Source organism: Typopeltis vanoorti, chromosome 20, assembly GCF_054136105.1.
Source record: "Typopeltis vanoorti isolate ZY-2024b chromosome 20, IOZ_Tvanoo_1.0, whole genome shotgun sequence".
Taxonomy (NCBI): Eukaryota; Metazoa; Arthropoda; class Arachnida; order Uropygi; family Thelyphonidae; genus Typopeltis; species Typopeltis vanoorti.
The window spans coordinates 30,248,206-30,268,675 of record NC_143568.1 but is presented as its reverse complement, the minus strand read 5'-3'; the positions used below and the strand labels follow the sequence as shown (position 1 = coordinate 30,268,675).

Below are 20,470 nucleotides of genomic sequence, written 5' to 3'. Positions count from 1 at the left end.
ATTTTAACTTGACAATTTTGAATGCAAAAATTCTTCCACTTGGTACACACACACAAATACAGTTATGGAATAAATTAGTAGGGAAACAAATTTTGTTTCAAGTACTTCCTGAATTTCTAGTGATCTTTATTTTTCCCTCAGCACACAAACTTGCACAGTTTAGTATTAGACTATACAACAAATATGTCATGAGGTAGCACAAAGAGCTAGTGCAATTTTCTGGCCAAAGCTTAAACTTCAGATTCTTGATAAACTGTAACTAAACTTAATATTTATTATTAAAAGAAATTAAAAGACCACAGTAATAACTTTTTAATTAATAAGGTACAGATATTTCATACTAAAACTAATAGTACATCTTCACTGTCACACAAACAGTTATAGGAATGGAATATAAGTAACGAACATTCGGTGGATGAACTATTAAAATACAATTGTTGCTGCGTGCTAGGAAATGATAGAAAATAATAATTAATTAATATTTAAGGTAATTGGTTTTTTATTGATTACATAAAATAAGTCTCCCAGATCTTCAAGAGAGAAAGACAATCATTTCAATTTAAATTCGGTCGGTGTAAAACCTGCATCTATGGAGGTTCAAATATGAACCTCCATAGATGCAGGTTCATATTTGAACCTGCATCTATGGAGGAGAATAGCTTTATCCCACTGGATTTTATGAGTAGTGTTAATACTGTGTTGTGCTAGACCAGACTTCCGAGGTCTGTTGTATTCAATATAATATTGATGTTCTTTAATTCTGTTTTCCACAGGAACGGCCAGTTTGTCCAAAATAAGAAACATCGCATTCACATGGTATTTGGTAAACGCAGCCAAAGATAGAGATGAGAGTTTAACCTTTGTAGAAGGCAATAAAGAGAAAATTTTGTTGATAGGAACACACATGGGAACCAATATAGTTGAGTTGAAATTTCATGGTTGGCTCATCCAAGTCAAAGGTTATTGGCATTTGTGAGACATGGTTAACAGAAGATGATATAGTTAGTGGAATAGAATGTGAAAGGTATAGTGTGTTCAGGAAAGATAGAAAGAAAAGAATGGGGGGGAGGCGGAGAGGAGTGTTATTGATGATAGCCAATGAACTGTAGCCAAAGAGAATAGAAGTTCGACTGCAGGATAGTGAAAATAGCATATTTGAGGCTATTTGATGTGAGATTGAGGACAATCTCACATCACAGCAGAACATATATACAGTTGGGTGCTACTATAGATCAGGGGATGGAACAGATGATGGAGATAGTATGCATGCATCAGGAAATAAACTCAATGAGTGGAGAACAGGTAATTATTATGGGGGATTTCAACTATGGTAACACTGACTGGAAGGAGGAGAGGACACATGGAAGGAAGGAATTGGATTTTATGCAGTTACTAAGGGATAATTACCTGATACAGCATGCAATGGAATATACTAGGGCATAGATGACAAATCTATGGCATGTGTGCCAGAGATGGCACGTCCGAGAATTTTGCTGGAACGACAACGATTTACATGTGATATCCTTATATACACTTAATAAATTATTCAACCTTTTTTTTTTTAATTGTTACAATACGTACAAGTTAAAATTTGCTTTACACAAGAGAGCAGCTACGAAGACGTGCATATGATGGGTACAGTATTAACAAAAGATCGCACGGCCCAAAGACAAAGGCAACCAACAATTGTTGAGTTGAAATGCTAATCCTCTTCAACCAAATTCCATAACATCTGAAACTGTCATAACAACATTCACTATATATTTCTCAGTTTTAACGCATTCACGACGGGATGTCGTTTATCATTCTGACAGAACTTCTCATTACCAGCGGGCTCAACTCACACAAAGTTTCAACCTATGGTTGAAACCCTGTGTGAGTTGAGCCCACCGGTCATGTAATTGAAAAATTGGACAATAGTTTTTAGTTAGATACTGTGTTTCCAGTGCAACATATGGTTATGCTTGAGTCTATACAGCATACTTTCTGTGAGAGGAGGGGTGGACATGTGATTCATTAGCCGTTTTTATTCCAGCTGTCTGTAATTGCACCATTTGTTGAGGCATATACTACACAGACTGCAAAAGGCTCTGTACCTTATTCAGGGATACAATAAAACTACTTATTTCTCTTGCATCTGCAGTATAATGGCTGTTGGGGATATTATATAAATATTATTAATATTTATATATAATATATATTATAATGTATATGATAAATATTGTATTATAATTTATATTATTATAATATATACATCATAATTAATATATAATATATAAATATAAATAAAATAAAATTTATAAAATTATAAATAATTATTTATAAAATATAAATTTATAAATAAATAAAGTTAGATTAATTTTTTATTAATTTTTCCCTATTAAAAACTGCCCAGCATGTCAGCAATTAAATTTTTTAATTTTTGGCACATGCACATAAAAAGGTTTGCCCCCACTGCACTAGGGGTTCGAGAGTGCTCAATCTAGTAATTGCATCTGAGAACTTGACTATAATGAATATGACTACATTGCCACCAATTGGTGAGAGTGATCATATGATCCCTCTCACCAATTGGTGGCAATTGAACCTTGACCTGAGAGGTGGCTAAATATGGTCATTTAGCCACCTCTGTGGAATTTTCAGTTAAGACAGGGTATATGTGGAATTACCAAGCTGGTAAGTATGACAAATTTAGGAGATTGCTTGGATCAGCGCCATGGCATGAAAAACTGCAAGGGCTGTATGTTGATAGTGCATGGTGTAAAATCCGACGCAGTGAAATTTTGTTAAAATTCTCCTACATCGATTTTACAGAGGTTATTAATCATGTAAAAAGAACAAAGTCTGTGTATTACTGTATTTTAACAGCTCAATACTGATTGTAAACTTGTAAATGTAGCTGATTCACGAGTTATAAAAATAAAGTTAAAAAAATATTAACTGTTCATGAGTTATAAAAATATTGTAAATGTTCAAATTGTACGTAACGTTGATTTAATGTTAAATTCTGATGCAAAATTGTAAAAAGTAACTGAATGTTAAAGTATTTCTGCCTCAAATTAAGAGGATTAGACAGCATTATGTTGGCGACCTGAGAGTGAACAAAGGTGCTGAAGGGCACTCAGATGTGGAGATTTTGCTGCCAAAACTGAAGGTGACATCAGTATCTTTACAGAAGATCCGGGGATCTCTGGCTCTAAAGAACTCTGAATTGTATAAAAGAGGCCTTGAGAACCTCAGAAGGCTCTTAGTTTTTCCTCTTACTGCAGTTCGTTGGCCTACTCGGACTCCCGAGATTTTGTTGGAGCGTGACCCTATGCATGGGGAACCCCAGGAGATGCAGTTTATTTTTCAGAGATGTGCTTTCAGTAACAGAACATGCCACATGCAACCTGATACAAGCCACCCACAGTAGATCCAGTACTAACAGAGAGCAATGCTACAATTCTTGGGAAAGAACTATGGAAGAGCCGTTCAGTGAAGGCCAGTATATAGGATGGGAGGAAAGCAGTCAGCAGAACCACCATAAATCTTCAAAGCTGGTAGAACTGTATATGTTACTGCAAATTTGTGAGTAGATTCTATTGTACTAATGCTAAGGTAATGATTAAGAATTGTATGTACACTGAACGTAGCTCTGTTAAAAATAATTGTAAAGTCACTATAAGAGATAATTGAGGCTGAGTGTTAGCTAATATACAAGGTGGCCATAAAATAACTTTCCCTCTTTGGAGGCATCTGTAGCTAAAACCAAAAAATGGAATGAGACCAAATTTTATATCGAGACTTTTGAAGGCATGGGGAGATGATTTCCACGAAAAAAGATTTAGTGCCAAAAGTCGCCGATAGGGGAAATATTGCCGCTTGCAGAGCCGAAAGCAGTCATTTATTTGCAGTAAACTCAGGTAAAAAGGATTATGCAAATTTTACTGTGCGTACGTGACAGCAGTGCCACCAATTCCACTTAAAAAGGATCGGGAACGTTCAGGCAGTTATTCGAATGACTGACGAATTGTGCATCCTACCTTGCCTCAGCGTGCTTTACTAGCTAAGTTGTTTTACCTTAAACAGTGCAATGCCATAGCGGCCCTTCAGGAATTTAGAAGGCTTCATAACCTGCGTACAGGTCCTATATTAGCTGTAGCACTGAGAGCTATGATTAAGAAGTTTGAAGAAACTGGATCACTAGGAGTTAGACCTGGCAGAGGAAATAATGAATAAAACATTATTTCCTGTGAGTTCAATCACTACATTAATTTCTGTGTCTCTCGCAAGTTGTTTTAGTTTAATTATTATTATTCTTATCATTGTAATGCACCACATATCCAGCTGGAATGAGTGACGCAGCTGTCGCTTACACCATCAAAATGTTATTATTCCATTTTATCTGCCTTCAATGTAATTTATCCGCTTGTTTTTGGCTCTGCCAGTGCCAAAATTTCCCCTACTGGCGACTTTTGGTACCTACTAAATCTTTTTTTTGGCGAAAATCATCTCCTCATGCCTTCAAAAGTCTCAATATAAAATTTGGTCAAATTCCATTTATTGGTTTTAGCTACAGATGCTTCCAAAGAGGGAAAGTTATTTTATGGCCACCCTGATTGAAAAAGTGTTTAGCCAATGATGTCATTTGTACCAGCCAGTAATTGCCAAGATTTGTAAACAAGTTATTTAAGTATTGTTAATAGCAATTCTAATTGTAAAGGTTATGAATTGAGCTCAAGATAGGCATTAGAGAGAGAAGCTGCTCAATTGTGTATATTATTGTAAAGTTGCTTAAGGTTAAATAAACATGTTTTGTTTGTTTAATATTATCGCCTGATCTTTGACCAAAAATGATCGAAACTGTTCACAAAAATGATCGAACCTGTGTGTCTAAATTAGAGAAATTGCCACAACTGAACAATTAAGGTTTATTTTAGAAAGTGATCTATCCTATAAGTGTTATAACAAATCATCTCATGCTATACAATTAATTCAGGATGGCGCAGTCTATGAATAATATAAATTTTTTCCTGAATTACATAGTGTGGGAGATAATTATCTGTAACCATGAATTGCCTATTTCTGAGGCCTTTTTACTGACAGTGCTAACACTCGTAGGAAGTATAAAGGATTACAAGCAGGGACTAAGTTAATCGGATTAGAATAAGATAAAGTGTATTAATCGGAAAGTAACTGTAAGTTTACTTGAAACTTACAGTTACTTTAACTATGTTTACTTGAAAATTTTCAAGTAAACATAGTTAAAGATAAGAGATAAAATAATACAAAAATGCAGTCAACAAGGAAAGACAACAACAACAACAACAATAATTGAAAACGAAATATAAATAAACTAAATTATTATACATGGGATGTGGTAAAGTAGTATTTGAGGGAGGTAATGGCTGACTGCATACCTAGAGTCAGGAGAGTAAATCAAGTCGGAGTTAAATGGATGAACAACACCATTAAGATTGAGCTGCAAAAAAAGAAACAATTGTCGAGGGAATTTAAGGAGAAAGGTGACCTGCAGGCACAGGCCAGGAGGGTTAACTAGTGTGGTAAGAAAAGCAAAAGCAGATTATGAAAGTAAGTTAGCAATGCAGGCTAAAGAGAATCCCAAACAGTTCTTTCAATATGCTTCAAGTAAAAGAAAAAATGTATATGGCAGAATGATTTTAAGGAATGCCGATGGCAGGGAGGACTAAATCAGTCAAAATAGTAGAATTACTAAGTGAACATTTTGCAAGAGTATATCATCCAGGTGGTGATATTGCAATGAGCGAACTGAGGTGAACGAAACAGAGGTGAATAGCATATTACAGAACCTTAATGTGAATATATCTGTGGGATTGGATGGTATACCAGCTTGTGAAGTGGCAAAGGATTTGTCAATGTCCTTGACCATTTAATTTAAGTCTCAGCTCTGGGATAGTCTGAGGGGGGGAAGATAGTTCCGTTGCACAAAGGAGGCTCCAAGACATTGCAAATTACCGACCAATCAGCATATCAAGAGTTGTTGTCAAGGTATTGGAGAAGTTGGTCAAGAGCAAAATACAGGAATGGATAGATAAAAATGAGATACTATATGGGGTGCAGCATGGTTTTGTGAAAGGTAGATCAGGACTCAGTAACTCACATTTCATAATACAGTGATGGCTGAATTGGATAAGGGTAACAGATTTACAGTGATACTGCTGGACTTGCAAAAGCCTTTGACAGGATACCACATGGAATTCTAATCAGCAAACTGCAGCACATGGAGATGGATAGGAGAGTGGCTAATGGAGAGATATCCAAGAGTAGTTTATTCAGGAGGCGAGTCCAAAAGAAGGCCTGTGACTAGTGGTGTGCCATAAGGTTCTGTTCTTGGACCACTGCTATTTAATTTGTTCATTAATGATATAGGAAAGGATCTGAGAGGATTTGAAAATGATGCAAAGTTGGGTAGAGCAATAATGGATATGCATTATGTCAAAATTTTGCAGGATGATTTGGATAGATTGGCAGACTAGGCTAAGGAGAATGGATATCAGTTTAATGTGGCAAAATGTAAGGTTATGCATTTTGGGGTGAAAAGATTATCAGTAGTATCCCACATTGGTGGAACCGTACTCCAGGAAATCGACAAAGCCAGAGGGAGTGTTATGGATAGGGAGTTGAAGTTTAGAGAGCACATAGCAAAAGTGGCTAAATCAGCTCATCAGATCACTTGGTTACTGAAGAATACTTATGAGCAGAGACAAGCAGGTTATTGTTCCTCTTTATTGAAAACCCTGATAAGACCCAATCTTGACTACTGTGCATAGATCCAGGTTTTCTTGGTGATGGGGGGGAGAGGAGATAGAGAGGATTCAGAGGCTCACAAGTGACCAAGATGGTAGATGGTTTATAGAATGAACATTAGGAGAATAGGTTGAAGATTTGTGGGTTACAGAAATTGGCTGATAGGCAGAAAAGGGGTGATATGATTGAGACATTCAAATTACTGAGGGGTTTTTACAAGATTAATTCAGAGGAAATTTTCAGAATAGATGTTGTGGTGGTGGGAGAACTAATGGCCATTCATGGAAACTGAGCAAGAGTGTAGTTAACAATGGTGTTAGAACTAGGTTTTTACTTGGAGAGTGGTGAATGAGTGAAATAAGCCACTCATGGAATAAGAATCTGCCAGTCTGTTGTGAGTGCCATGACTGTGAATGAGTTCAAAGCAAATTATGATAGATACTGTGTGAATGCTGAATAGTTCTCGACATGATGTTTAGGGCCTTCCTCGATGAGTCTAAGGACCCCCTGGAGTTGCCCGTAATAATAATAATAATAATTAAGTATTTTTCATCAATGTTTAATCTTCTTTTTTCTTAGTTCAATTCAATTTTCTTATATCATATTCAAGGACTGTAGCAAATAATTATGGTAAGATATAAAGCAGTCAGACAGGCCGATTCTATTTCTATTTCATTTAAATTCATTAATGCTGAACCTTTCTCATATATATGAGTTAATATATTAATATAAATATATGCAGAATATATACAGAGAGAAATTATGACATTTAGCAAAGTGAAAAGAATGGTAGGCCACTGTCATTGACTGCTGTCCATAAAGACATATCCATAATTTGTGAGAGAAGGCAGTTATATTTAAATATTTTTTAAATGTAAATTATGCATATGAAAGGTCATAAGAATTACTTTACTGAGTAATTCGTACTCTGAATCAGCTAAGGATTAGATAATCCAGATAACTTGCTCTATAGATTAAAAATGGAATTTTTTTTTCAAGACACACCATGCCTAATAAGCTAGGTTGATGATCTCACAACAAGAGTGAAACACTGTTTGGTGAAGAAAAGTGATATGCTAGCCAGTTACCCAATGAAAACTAGTTTTTTTTGTAAGCAAAGATTTTTCACTCATATAATATTTCTTCAATAGGCTTTGAAACGTTTGGTTAGTCTTCAAAAATAGCATTCACCCCATTTTTTTAGACAAATGATTCAAACTTTCTAACTTTACTACACTCTCTTTGCTTGCTATTTTAAATATATATTATATATATGTTACGGTTAAAGTGATAAATCCGGTTACTATTAATAATTACCAGTTAAAGCGAATAATTCCTAGAGGAGTCTGGTAAATGTAATAAAAACATGTTTATAGTATATAGGTTTTCATTCTCAATAGAAATTATAAAAGCTTAGGTTAGATTATAATGAAAAAAGTAAGGAAAGTACTTCTTTTGCACTCAATGAAATCAGAAATCATTATAAACTAACCTAACCTAACCCTTTTTGGCTGGAAATCATTATAAACTAACCTAACCTTTATTGGTTAGGTTAGGTTAGTTTATAATGAAAAAAGTAAGGAAAGTACTTCTTTTGCACTCAATGAAATCAGAAATCATTATAAACTAAACTAACCTGGATGTCATATGTCGAACCAGAGTGCAATTGTAGTTTGTAGTGGGCAGATAATGGGGTTGAAAGATAAGCGTTGTTGTGGGCCGAGCTTAATGATTGCGGGCAGATAAACGGGGATAACAAATAAAAGTTGTTGTGGGCAGATGAATGGGGATAATAGATAAATCAGAGAGGAACTGATCAGTGTTTTTCTCCATTGATGAGGAAAGAGGTACGTACAGCAACGACGTTTATCTAATATCCCCATTCATCTGCCCACAACAACTTTTATTTGTTATCCCATTTATCTGCCTGCAATCATTAAGCTCGGTCCACAACAACGTTTATCTTTCATCCCCATTAATCTGCCCACGACAAACTATGACCACACTCTGGTTCGACATGCGACATCCAGGTTAGTTTATGATTCCCAACCGATAAAGGTTAGGTTAGGTTAGTTTATAATGATTTCTGATTCCATTGAGAGCAAAAGAAGTACTTTCCTTACTTTTTTCATTATAAACTAACCTAACTTAACCTAAGCTGTTATAATTTCTATTGAGAATGAAAACCTATAAACATGTTTTTATTACATGTACCAGACTCCTCTAGGAATTATTCACTTTAACTGGTTAAAGTGATTAATTCTCATAAATTATTCACTTTAACCAGTTATTATTAATAATAACCGGATTTATCACTTTAACCATAACATATATATTTAATAATAATTAATATATTTAATTATATTTAAAATGTAAAACATTACATTTTAAATATAATAATGTGATAAGCATTTTTACAGAAGTATCAGTGATCTATTAATCGCAAGATAGAATGAGGGTGTTTATAACGAGTAAAAGCAAATTACATATAACAGCACCCATCAACTATTCATTTGTCTCAATAAGGAAAAATTCACTTTGTGTTCAGTCATATCAATTAAAATGGTTTTCTTTATTATTACAGCAGCCTCTGTGGAGTTGACAGACTGTGTGAGGTCCACTTAAATAGCAACTGGGCTATTTTAATAAACCTTGAACTCATTTATGCTCCCCATATTAATAATGCATTCCACTCATCCACTATTTTCCATGAAAAAAATACTCAGTCTTTTTCACCACACCTTTACACAACCTCCAAGCATGGCCTCATTTTTGTTCTGTTCTAATCCTCTATTCTTTTATAATCCTCTCTATATCAATCTGGTAAAATCCTAATTAATCATATTACTTCCTTTCCTCTTATCCAAACTCATCAATCAATGTTCCTCAACATCTCTGTATAACCAACATTCCATGTATGATATTGGTAATTTGTCTTTGGACCCTTGCCAGTGTCTCCACATCATAATGGAAACTAGGTGAGCAAATATGAACTCAATAGTCCATGTGTGGTCTGATAAATACCTTACCCAGTAGCACCACCTCCTTATCCCTGCTTGTCAATACTTCTTATCATAGGAACAATGGATAGTCTTTGTAGTACTTGCAATGTGCCGTCTGAACTTTAGTTCACTGTCACCATCAAGATCCAAATCTAATCTGCTTTCCAAAGCATGGCTTCACTAATACAGTATGCAACCTTATATCTCTGCACTCAAAAGTGCAGAACATTGCATTTATTAATATTAACATTAGTATTATCATTTAGGACACAATCACTTCTATGTAATGAACCTCCACTCTAAACATTTCTTATCTCACACTCACAATAAAAACCTAATTTTAAAAACACTAAATAGGGTATTTAGCACATTTAACTGCATGGTGACAGAAAGCCATCTAGATCAGTGCTTCCCAAACTGTGGGCTGCAGCCCCCTCGGGGGCTGTTAGTTTTGTTGAGGGGGTTGTGAAATAATGAAAACAAATTTAAAATGTTTTAAGACTAAGTGTGCCATGTCAAATGTGTATGTAAGATGCTAAAAATGTAATATTTGCATTTGATTTTTGCAATATTCGCTGTGTATGTTTTGTATTGAATATAAATACAATAAATATTATAATAATATATGTCTGTATTACGATTTTTGTTTTTCTGATGGGGACCGTGAAATATTTTAATTTTTGCAAGGGAGCCTTTACATCCATAAGTTTGGGAAGCACTGATCTAGATCATCTAACGCTAAATCCTTCAGATTCAAGAAATAAAGAACAAAAAAATGAAGGAATAAGATTTATTCAACAGTAAACAGTTTTGAGTAAATTGCTATGGACACATTTCAAAATTATCAGATAAGACAGGATAGAAAAATCGGAAATTTATTTTTTCAGCAAAAAGAGCAACTGGACACAAAAAGATGAACAAGAAATAATCTCCTGCACAGAGAAAAAGCAACCTAAACAAAATGAAACATTACTGGGTATATTCTTGATCAGAATAGCTTTAAAACAGTTCCAGATCTGACATATGAAGCAAGTGCAATTTGGTTTACAGGAAAGACAAAAATGACAATATTTACGAGTGTTAAAAAAAAAAATCTCATCTCTCTCTCTCTAAATTCAAACAGATTTCTGTGCCTAGATAGCAGTCAAAGCATTGGAAGTACATTAGTACCATAGTTATGGACTATGCAAGTAAGCAGTTGACAGGAAAGTAGAAATCTATTATTATGTCTCTGAAAAACGGCTGAAGGTTGTGGTCTTTGATGTGGGGGATGGAGACAGGCAGCATAACACAGGCTGTTTAAGAGAACAGAAACAGATGGCATGAATATGAAAGAGAAAGCAAATCTGATTCAGTAGGTTAAGCTGAACAGCAAATGGATGTCAAGTAGCAATTACTTATATTCTTATAGTCCTAGAAGAAAATGAAGAAATGATGGTGGCCAGTTCAGTGAAACATTATGCAGAAGAAGCCTAAAGCAAAATTTGAACATCTATGAGAGACGTGACTGTTACGAACTGGCGAGAGAAAGGAGGTAATCATTTAACTGGATTGTCCTCTTTTGGAGGACATCATGCATTTTTATGGAGGTTTTAGTGCACCACAAATGTGTGATTGGTATTCCAAGGTTGAGCGAATATACAATGTTAGCAGGATAGCTGAGAAGTAGTATCCTGATTGGAATAAGAAAATCTGATTTTATTTGGAGATGCAGGTATTATCAAAAGTAGAAATGAGATTTTTTTCTTTTTTTGTAGTTGTATTATTTATCCCACCAATATTTCACATACTGACTTTTTTATTTAAAAAAAAAAAAAAAAAGAAAAGCTCATGCAAGAACAATTATAACCTAACCTAACCAAATTACATAGTGATAATTATCACTACGTAATTTAGCCAATATTCCATCTATGTCATATTACTATGATATGCAATCTGTTTCTTAAATTCTTACACCAACATCTATCTCTTCCCTTTTACCAGAAAAAAGAAAACTGCTTAAAACTATACTGCTCTAATTGGAATCTAGTGATAACTATGCTGCATATATCATCTCTTAATAACAAAAACCAGTCTAAATTTAAGAGCATTTCTTGAATCAAGAATGCTGTGTTTTTTCAAATGATGCTAATTTTGAGATCCATTTATGACCAATTAGTTTCAATGTTAAATGTTCTGACAACAAAACATAGTAACTTTATTTATAGACTAAATTATGATTTACATCCTATGATCACTTAATGAAGCTAGTTTAAAGCAAAGCTGAAGTCATAACAGAAAGTAAGTACAGAAAGGAAACTATTTCTTCATTGCTGTTGTTTTCTGTTTCTGTATACAGTAACTAACAAAAAAAAAAAAAAAAGGAAATATAACTTCAGCTGCATGCTTAAGATTGTGCTATCAATCAAATATATTAAGAAATATTATACTATTATAAATTTTAAGTGGAAATATTTTTTTTTTTTTTTTTTGCTTAGACAGATGAACTACACAAGGAAATTGCATGCTGCCTATGCATATTTAATCTTATTTCAAGAAAACTCATATTCACTACCTACACACAATGATACCTACATAGCATTTCAATGAGATAACTGTTTTGCATGCAGTGAATAGCTCATATGGATAATGTAATCTACATGAATAACTTGCTAAACTTGACTTACTTGTCTGTTTGCTCACTTGGGAAATAGGATTAAAAACCAAGTTTATATAAAATTACTTGGTATCTTGAATACATAATATACCCAAGTTAAAAAACCTTCTACAACTTGCTAAACTGTTGCTAATAAGACCTAAGTTGTATTTCTAAGAACAGTTGATCACAGTTCTACCACACTAATAATCTTTCTTGTACTAAAACAAATGTCAGAATGTTTTTTCTTTGTTTATTTAGTAACAGTGCTTGTTTGCAAGCTGCAAATAACAAGCACTATTGATCTCATGAGCCAGTCTGCATAATCCTGACTCAGACAATGATTCCATGATCAAAGGCAGATCAAATAAATGTATCTAACAAAACATTCTTGCCATATCTCAATCTCCACAATCTAATTTTTAATGAAGGCAGGAATTTCAGATATTTGATCTGTCTTTTCATTCATTTATCCTGAAGGTAAAGTAATCAGTATCCAAGAAAATTCCATATTTTAAAAAATTTTTGTAAATCATTTAAATAACTGAAAAGTGGTTTAAGTCAAGAAACTATTTCATTAAAAAATGATTAAATACATAATCACTTAAGCAGTCTTGTATGTGTTAACAAGAAGCACATTATTTTAATACTCCATTAAATATGATTTGAAATGAAAAAACATTGTTCCCAAAAAATATTCTGTTTGACCAGAAAATAACAAGAGTTCTTTGTATACTATATACTGTAATAATTTGAACCTCAACCTCTAGCTGCTGTTGCAACTCTTATATTATGCCAAATAAGATACAAAATGCAACCAAAATAAATATCAAGGGACATGCTACAGTAATAATAAATAATATGTAAATGGTATCTGGGTTGTTGGAGAGAAAAGACAGAAAAATCTTTACTGAGACAAAAAACTCCAGACACTAGTTGAATCAAAGAAGCTGATGGGGAAAAGGAGCAGCTGAAGTATGAATAACAAATGACAAATAAGTACTATATAAAGTTTGTATACCTTGGCAGCATGATGATAACCAAAATTCAAAGATTAAAAATATTGCTATAGACAGACAGACACTGTCTATATGTCTTTCCTTGTCGTATCTGGAAAAGAAAAAGAAGAAATGTATCAGTAAAAGTACAAAAAAAACAACATAATACCCTGCCAGACTAGAAAGAGTAACTGTTATTATATCGTGCTCAGCCACTGAGAAATACAGGAAAGCATTAAGGCCTTTAGCACACTTATCAAGGTATTCTGAAAATTACTATAAAACCAAGTTTTCTTTGTTTTTTCCCCTTCCCTTGGAGTTAATTATCAAGTCTTTTTAGGATTACAGCTGGAAATGTCATAATATTTTGAGATTATGCTAGGTACAATATAAAAAAAAAAAAAAACACTTGCCATTTCTTTTTTTTTTTTTAAACATTTTCCATCTTGTGTGGATCAGTATATTTTAACAATAAACAGTTTAAAAAAACTACCCATTTTAGAATGAAGTGACAGATAATTAAAAACTAATAAAATTAGCCCATCAGTCATTATTTAAGTGTTGCTTCAAGTTGTAATATATATATATATATATATACATGCATATACATATAAATATAACAGTAATCCATATGAATGATATACTCATCAAATCCTCTCCAACTTCAAAATTGATCAGAAATACTACTAGGTTTACATTTTTGTCATAAAAATACGTAGGGGGTAATATAAGTTAGCAATGTATAATGTTTTTACATTTGCAATAAACAATCTAACCAACTGATTCTCACCTAATGCTGTGTATTTAATGATGAGTGGTTGTGTTGTTTTATTTATGTTAATACAATACATAAGTGATTCTGAATCTAGAATATCGAGTATCATTTGAGGATCAGAGAGTCAACACAGAGAAGGAACTTAATGACATTTATCTTGAAGAGCTGTTGTCTGCTATGAAATACAGAAAGGTGGAAGATGTCGAAATAAGAAGAAACCAGTTCATGGGGTCAAACCACAATGTATTAGGTGAAAACACTCAGTAAGACAAAAATTGCTATTTAATTGAATTGTTCTCTGGTAAAAAGAGTGAAGGATTTTAGTTAAGTTTCTGTAGTCCAACACAAATGTGGAAATAGGACATAGTAGGATATGTGCAATGCAAGCAGTTATTAACTTGGTGGTGGTGGTGGGGGGAGGCAATGTCTAGTGAGAAGCGCCAATTTTTATGGCAGCTGGAGAAACTACAGCTATGCTTGAATCAGGAAAGGCTGAAGGTGTTAGCCTAAGAAATAATCTCCAATCATGTCACTAGAAGAACTAGCAGTATTAACAAAGGTAGAGAGAGAGATGAGAAAGTATCATTTTTGCAAGGACTAAGATAGAACCTTGGAATTATAATATACTTCTAACAGACAATGAGATGATAATATCATAAATTCAAAGAATTCCTAAATATATGTGAATGATATTAATTCAGTATGACTGGATCCCTTCTACAGTTACTTTTGCTTCCTTCAGAAGAAGAGAAGAGGAACGGAATGAAGGAAAAAACTGGTAATGCACAAGATGATCATGATGCTTTATTATTATACTGAGTATTATGTTATTAATTCTATATAAGCAGTGCTTCCATGGATTGTATGACCAAGTTTTTATTTATTTTATTACTGTACTGAGTATTGTGATACTGTATAAGCAGTGCATCCTTAGATTGAATTAAATACCAAAAGCAATGAACATCAATTTGGATAAGGATAGCCCTATGCTTCCCAGTGTGTGTCCTATGTTTGTAGATGTGCGTGTTCACAGGGCAGTTTGAGTTTTTCACCCGAAAAACTCAAATTTCCGGGTGAAAAAAAACCCTTACCTCTGTATGAGACCAGCTAACTCACCTTTAGTCGAAAGAGACCAGATAAAGGTTCCTCATATCTTGGACAGGAATCGAATCCAGGTCTTTCCAACCAAAGGGCTTCGTCTATACAGACTAAGCTAGGGAGGTTTGCTTATCACTTAATGACAGGGATACTAATATAATATATATATATATTATACTAATATAGTATAATATATATATTACACACACACACAATATATATATATATATATATATATATATATATATATATATATGTTTTATGTGTTCCATGAGAAAAACATCATTATATTTTAAATACAGAATAACAAATAAAATCCCAAATCCGGAATCTCCGAAAATTGCAATTTTCTTCAAAACAAAAACATAGTAACTTTTCTGTACTATTTTGAAGATGTATTCATTTGTTTTATTTATCTGAGATTTTTATTAGATATAAATCGCTATGAAAAATTAACACACAGGGTGTCTGCAAAAGAATGCCAATGTTTTAAATGTAAATATTTTTCAAGTGAAACTGTGTTTAACAAAACCCACTCAGTTTTTTTTGCATGAACACTAATCCTAAGTAATCAAGTGTCAAGATCAGCAAACCTTAGCATGTTTGATGATAAACACAATCTCAATCACTAATTTGTGTGCAATGAGAATTCAGATGAATCTATGAAGGTAATCCATTTTGTTGATAAATGTAACAAGTAGTGATGTAAGCAACTTAAAGAAATGGGTAATGCAATGTTGAAAAACAATAAGTCTACTTGAGAACTTATCAAGAAACTGTTGAGTGCATTAACAAGTCATTTTCTCAAGAAGTCAATTACCCATGCAAGTTTAGAGCTGAGTATTTCTTGATTTACTCTTCATAAGATGCTAAAAATATACAGTATAAATCCTATAAGCTGCTGATATATTTACTGAAACTAATAGAAAAACCATTTTCTTTTTTGCTACATTTACTTGCAAATAGATCCAGTTCACGGTTGTAAAGAGGTACGAGTGTTCAATTTGGGGTTCTAGTTTACCCACTGAATGTCTATCCTTGAAAGAGATTTCTCCAAAGATGCATCATATGCACTTAAAAGAGCACAACAGAGCTAAGTGCATTTTTATAGAAAATGCTAGTTGTTTCTAGATATGACAGAATAGTTATGTCCCTTTGCAATTCCAATGGTGGAACGCCTTCCCCAATTCAAAAACACTCTGCAACCAATCTGATGCCCAATTTCTCATATACATCCAAAATGGATAAATCAAAATTAAAATAAATAAAAAATTATATAAAAAATCCTGGTCATCTAATAATGTCAATTTTACAATCATTCAAGGGTTGTTTGTATTTAAGTTGAAGCAACAGAGGTTATGAAGCCAGTGCAACATGTCTATTAACTGCATGTATTCTTTTGATTAGTTTAATTACTTTGTTAATAAATAAATTTGAGTTTCTAGGATCATCATCTTTGTTATAAAGTTTCATTGCATATATTATAAAGAATAAAGCATACATATCAAAAGTGACTTTGCTACGAGAGTCAGAAGATAAGATGCTGTGTTGAATGTATGAAAAACTACATACATGAAACTCACACTGAACTCGTTTACCCTAATTAGGAAACCTTTTAAGATTTTCTGACTGATGGTAAATTTGTCATTTACAATATCTGTTACTGTGGTAACTCAATTTTTTCAATATTTAAATATCTGCATTTAAAATCCCAGGATTCTTTTGGTCCAACAAAAATATTAATAAAGTTATACATAACTATTGGTTAATTATCAGATGATCAGAATTCTTTTCAGACAGATTAGATATTAAATTGCAAAAATCAGCCCCACCCCCATTTTTTTGTTGTTGTCATTTGTACTACCTATTTTTAGTACCATTCACTCTCATAAATTGGTAAGGGGAAAACCTCATGTAACCGTGATGTTACTACAGATCTTATAAACCTTTTTTATTTTTTTATAAGTAATAAAAAGGCTTTTTAAGAAAGATGTGAAGCCCTTCTTACCATGCCTAACCTTAACAGAAATGATTTTACAAATCTTTCACAGCCAAGTTATCACTATTTTTAGATCAATAACAGGACCACTGACTTTTCAGTTTTTACAGTTTGCAGTTACATCATGTCATATGTGCTGTTAATTTTATGGAATTAATAATTGTATTAATATTCTATAAATGCCATAATAAGTTTCACTTTTATGAATGAGGCACTCAGTTGAAATATGGTTGCATTAAAAAAAATTTATGTACATGAAATGATTACTTTATTATTTTTAATTCTTATGTGCAATTAAAACATTGCATTACTGTGCACATTAAAAACTGTTGATTTATTGCTAGCTTAAATTAAAATAGACCAGAAATTATATTTATGTTTTAATCCTATATGTACGCATAAGCAAACAAAGTCTGTATGTGAGCTACTTTCATGTGTAGGCCAAATGTGTATAGAGGCTGTTGGCTTCACGAATCTTCTTCTTCTTCTTCCCCGCATTATCCCGCTTGGTGCAGTGTCCACTATTTACATGATGCAACTTTAAGCGACCCCAACCAGCCTGTTGCTGAGCCTTGCATTGGGGGAAACGTATCATGTCTGCAGATGTGTGTTCATGGGGCTAGTTTGACTGTTCTGAGAGACAATAATAACAACAAAAACACCCTCTACCTCCGTAGGAGACTGGCTATCTCATCTTGTTGAAAGATGACTAGATAAAGGTTCCTCACATCAAAGAAGGGAATTGAACCCAGGTCTTTCCGACCAAAGGGATTCATCTATACTGACCAAGCTACAGAGGCTTGCTTGGGTACATGCAAGCCTCTATAGCCTTTTATATTTACTCACATAAAAACCTTAAGTTTTTATATGAATAAATCAATATAATTTTTTGTCTATTATAATATACTTGATAACAAAAAAACTTTCTATCACTAGTTAAATTATCAATTTCCTGATATATACCCTCAAAGAGTGCACAGATAACTATGACAGTACTATATTACATAATTAACTTTACAACATTACTAATCTCCTATCAACATTTCTCCAAATTAGTCAATTACTTGTCAGAACTCCAATATTATGATATTTAATGTGGTATCCACTTACATTTCTCCGAGTCTTTTTTATGCCATCTTAGCATCAAACCTGTTTTGCTAACCCTTCATCTCTCCATTCTGTTAAACGACCCTGCCACCTTAGATTAGCCCAGGTGTTTCTCTGTGTTTTTTTATGCCATCAAACACCTATTTTGCTAACTCTTCCTCTCCCATTTTGTTTAAGTGACCAACCATCTCAGATTAGCCCTGCTCACACATCCTTGAATGCACACAATGTCAAATTCCTTCCTGATGGCTTAGTTTTTAATATGATTCTGCCATTGATGCCATCCGTTCATACCCCTAATTTCTCCCTCTCTCTCTCTCTCTCTCTCTCAAAATTCTCATATCTGCAGTCTCTAATCTTCGATCAAGTGCTTTATTTCTAGCCCGACTTTCAGATGCATAACTTAAAACTAGTTTGAACACCATCTTATAAACTGCTAGTTTAGTGCTTTGGCTAATTTCTCTCTTATTCCTAATAAATTTATTCAACTGACTTCCCACCATATCAACTTTGTTTATTTTGTTGTCTATTTCCATATTTAATTGGCCATCTTTACTAAAAACTGTACCTAAATAGTTGAAATGTTTTACTTCTTTTATAGGTTCTCCATTGAGAATGCAGTTTTTATAAGTAATAAAAAGGCTTTTTTAAGAAAAATGTGAAGCCTTTCTTACCACTCCTAACCTTAAGTTTTTTTTTATATATTCCTGCATATTTGCATAGTTTTGGTCTTTTTATTGTTGATTTTAATGCAACGCTTGTTATGCAATTTAGTCAGAGAACCCTGAAGACTTGCATGAGATGTAGCAAAGAGTTACAATTGATATCTCTGATTCTAATATAAGGTTTAATGGCAGTTGCTCTCACAATGCAATTCATATAGATGATTAATATGAGTGAAGTCAGCCTGAACTCGTCTTATGCCTGATTTCACAACAAACCACATTTCAGTATTTCCTTCAATTCTAACTGCTGACTTATGACTTAAATATAGATTATGTACTGCTCTGTATAATGTTCCATTTGTCCCATATAATTGCAGTATTTTAAAAAGCTTTTCTCTGGACACATTGTAATATGCCTTTTCCAGACTGACAAAACTTAAGTAGAGATTCTTATTAAAGTTCCATGATTTCTCTACGATTTATTTTTTTTACAATTTTTCTCTGCCTTTACTCAGTATGCTTGCATAAATCTTACCTGGAACACTTAGTACAGAAATTCTCTGTAATTCTCATATTCAGCTTTATTCCCCTTTATACAGATAGGAACTATGAGCTCTGCTCCAATTGCGTGGAATTCAACCTTCTGACCAGGCTCAAATATGGATGATATGATATCCTGAGCTGATGATATTTGATTTATTTATTTTTACAATTTTTCTCTCCTTTACTCAGTATGCTTGCATAAAGCTTACCTGGAACACTTAGTACAGAAATTCTCTGTAATTCTCATATTCAGCTTTATTCCCCTTTATACAGATAGGAACTATGAGCTCTGCTCCAATTGCGTGGAATTCAACCTTCTGACCAGGCTCAAATATGGATGATATGATATCCTGAGCTGATGATATTCTGACCAGGCTCAAACATAGAGGTATAAGAATTTTGCAATGGCTACACTCCAAAACTGTTATACTTCCATATTTGAGCATTTTTGGTTGAATATCATCTTCTCCAGCTGCCTTTCCGCATTTCAGGCTTTTCTACTTCAAGTATTATTGATATGTACTTCTCTTTGCATTCTTCTTGAATATTTTCTACTACTGTTCTGTCACTGCATGTTTCTTTCAACAGTTTTTCAGAGTAGTTACTCCAGACATCTAGAATATCTTGGTCTTCAGTTTTCATGTCACCTTAACATTATCTTTGATTCCTTTGACAGTACTCTTCCTCTATTTCGAAGCTTTCTGAATAGCCTCTAAAACATTTTGCCATCTTATTGATACCAGTCTTCCCATGGCTTTTGTTTAGCTACTTTTATATATAGCTTGGCCCTCTTATATTTTTCTCTGTATTCAGAGCATCTGCTGACTTATTTATAGGAGTTTTCAGTATGTGTTCTTTTCCAGGAGCATTTCCTTAA

The 20,470-nt window shown here is 33.4% G+C and overlaps 1 protein-coding gene across 4 annotated transcripts in view; it reads right to left on the bottom strand.

Annotated features, from left to right (window-relative positions):
* Nucleotides 1-20,470, bottom strand: part of NiPp1 (nuclear inhibitor of protein phosphatase 1) — a 164,972-nt gene that overhangs the window by 84,888 nt on the left and 59,614 nt on the right. For 2 of the 4 annotated variants that reach the window (XM_090409962.1, XM_090409964.1), the window contains one exon: nucleotides 13,430-13,518. The exons of the other annotated variants lie outside the window; for them this stretch is intronic. The gene's annotated coding sequence lies outside the window, so the exon portion shown is untranslated. The remainder of the gene's footprint in view (nucleotides 1-13,429; nucleotides 13,519-20,470) is intronic. 4 annotated transcript variants of the gene reach the window in all.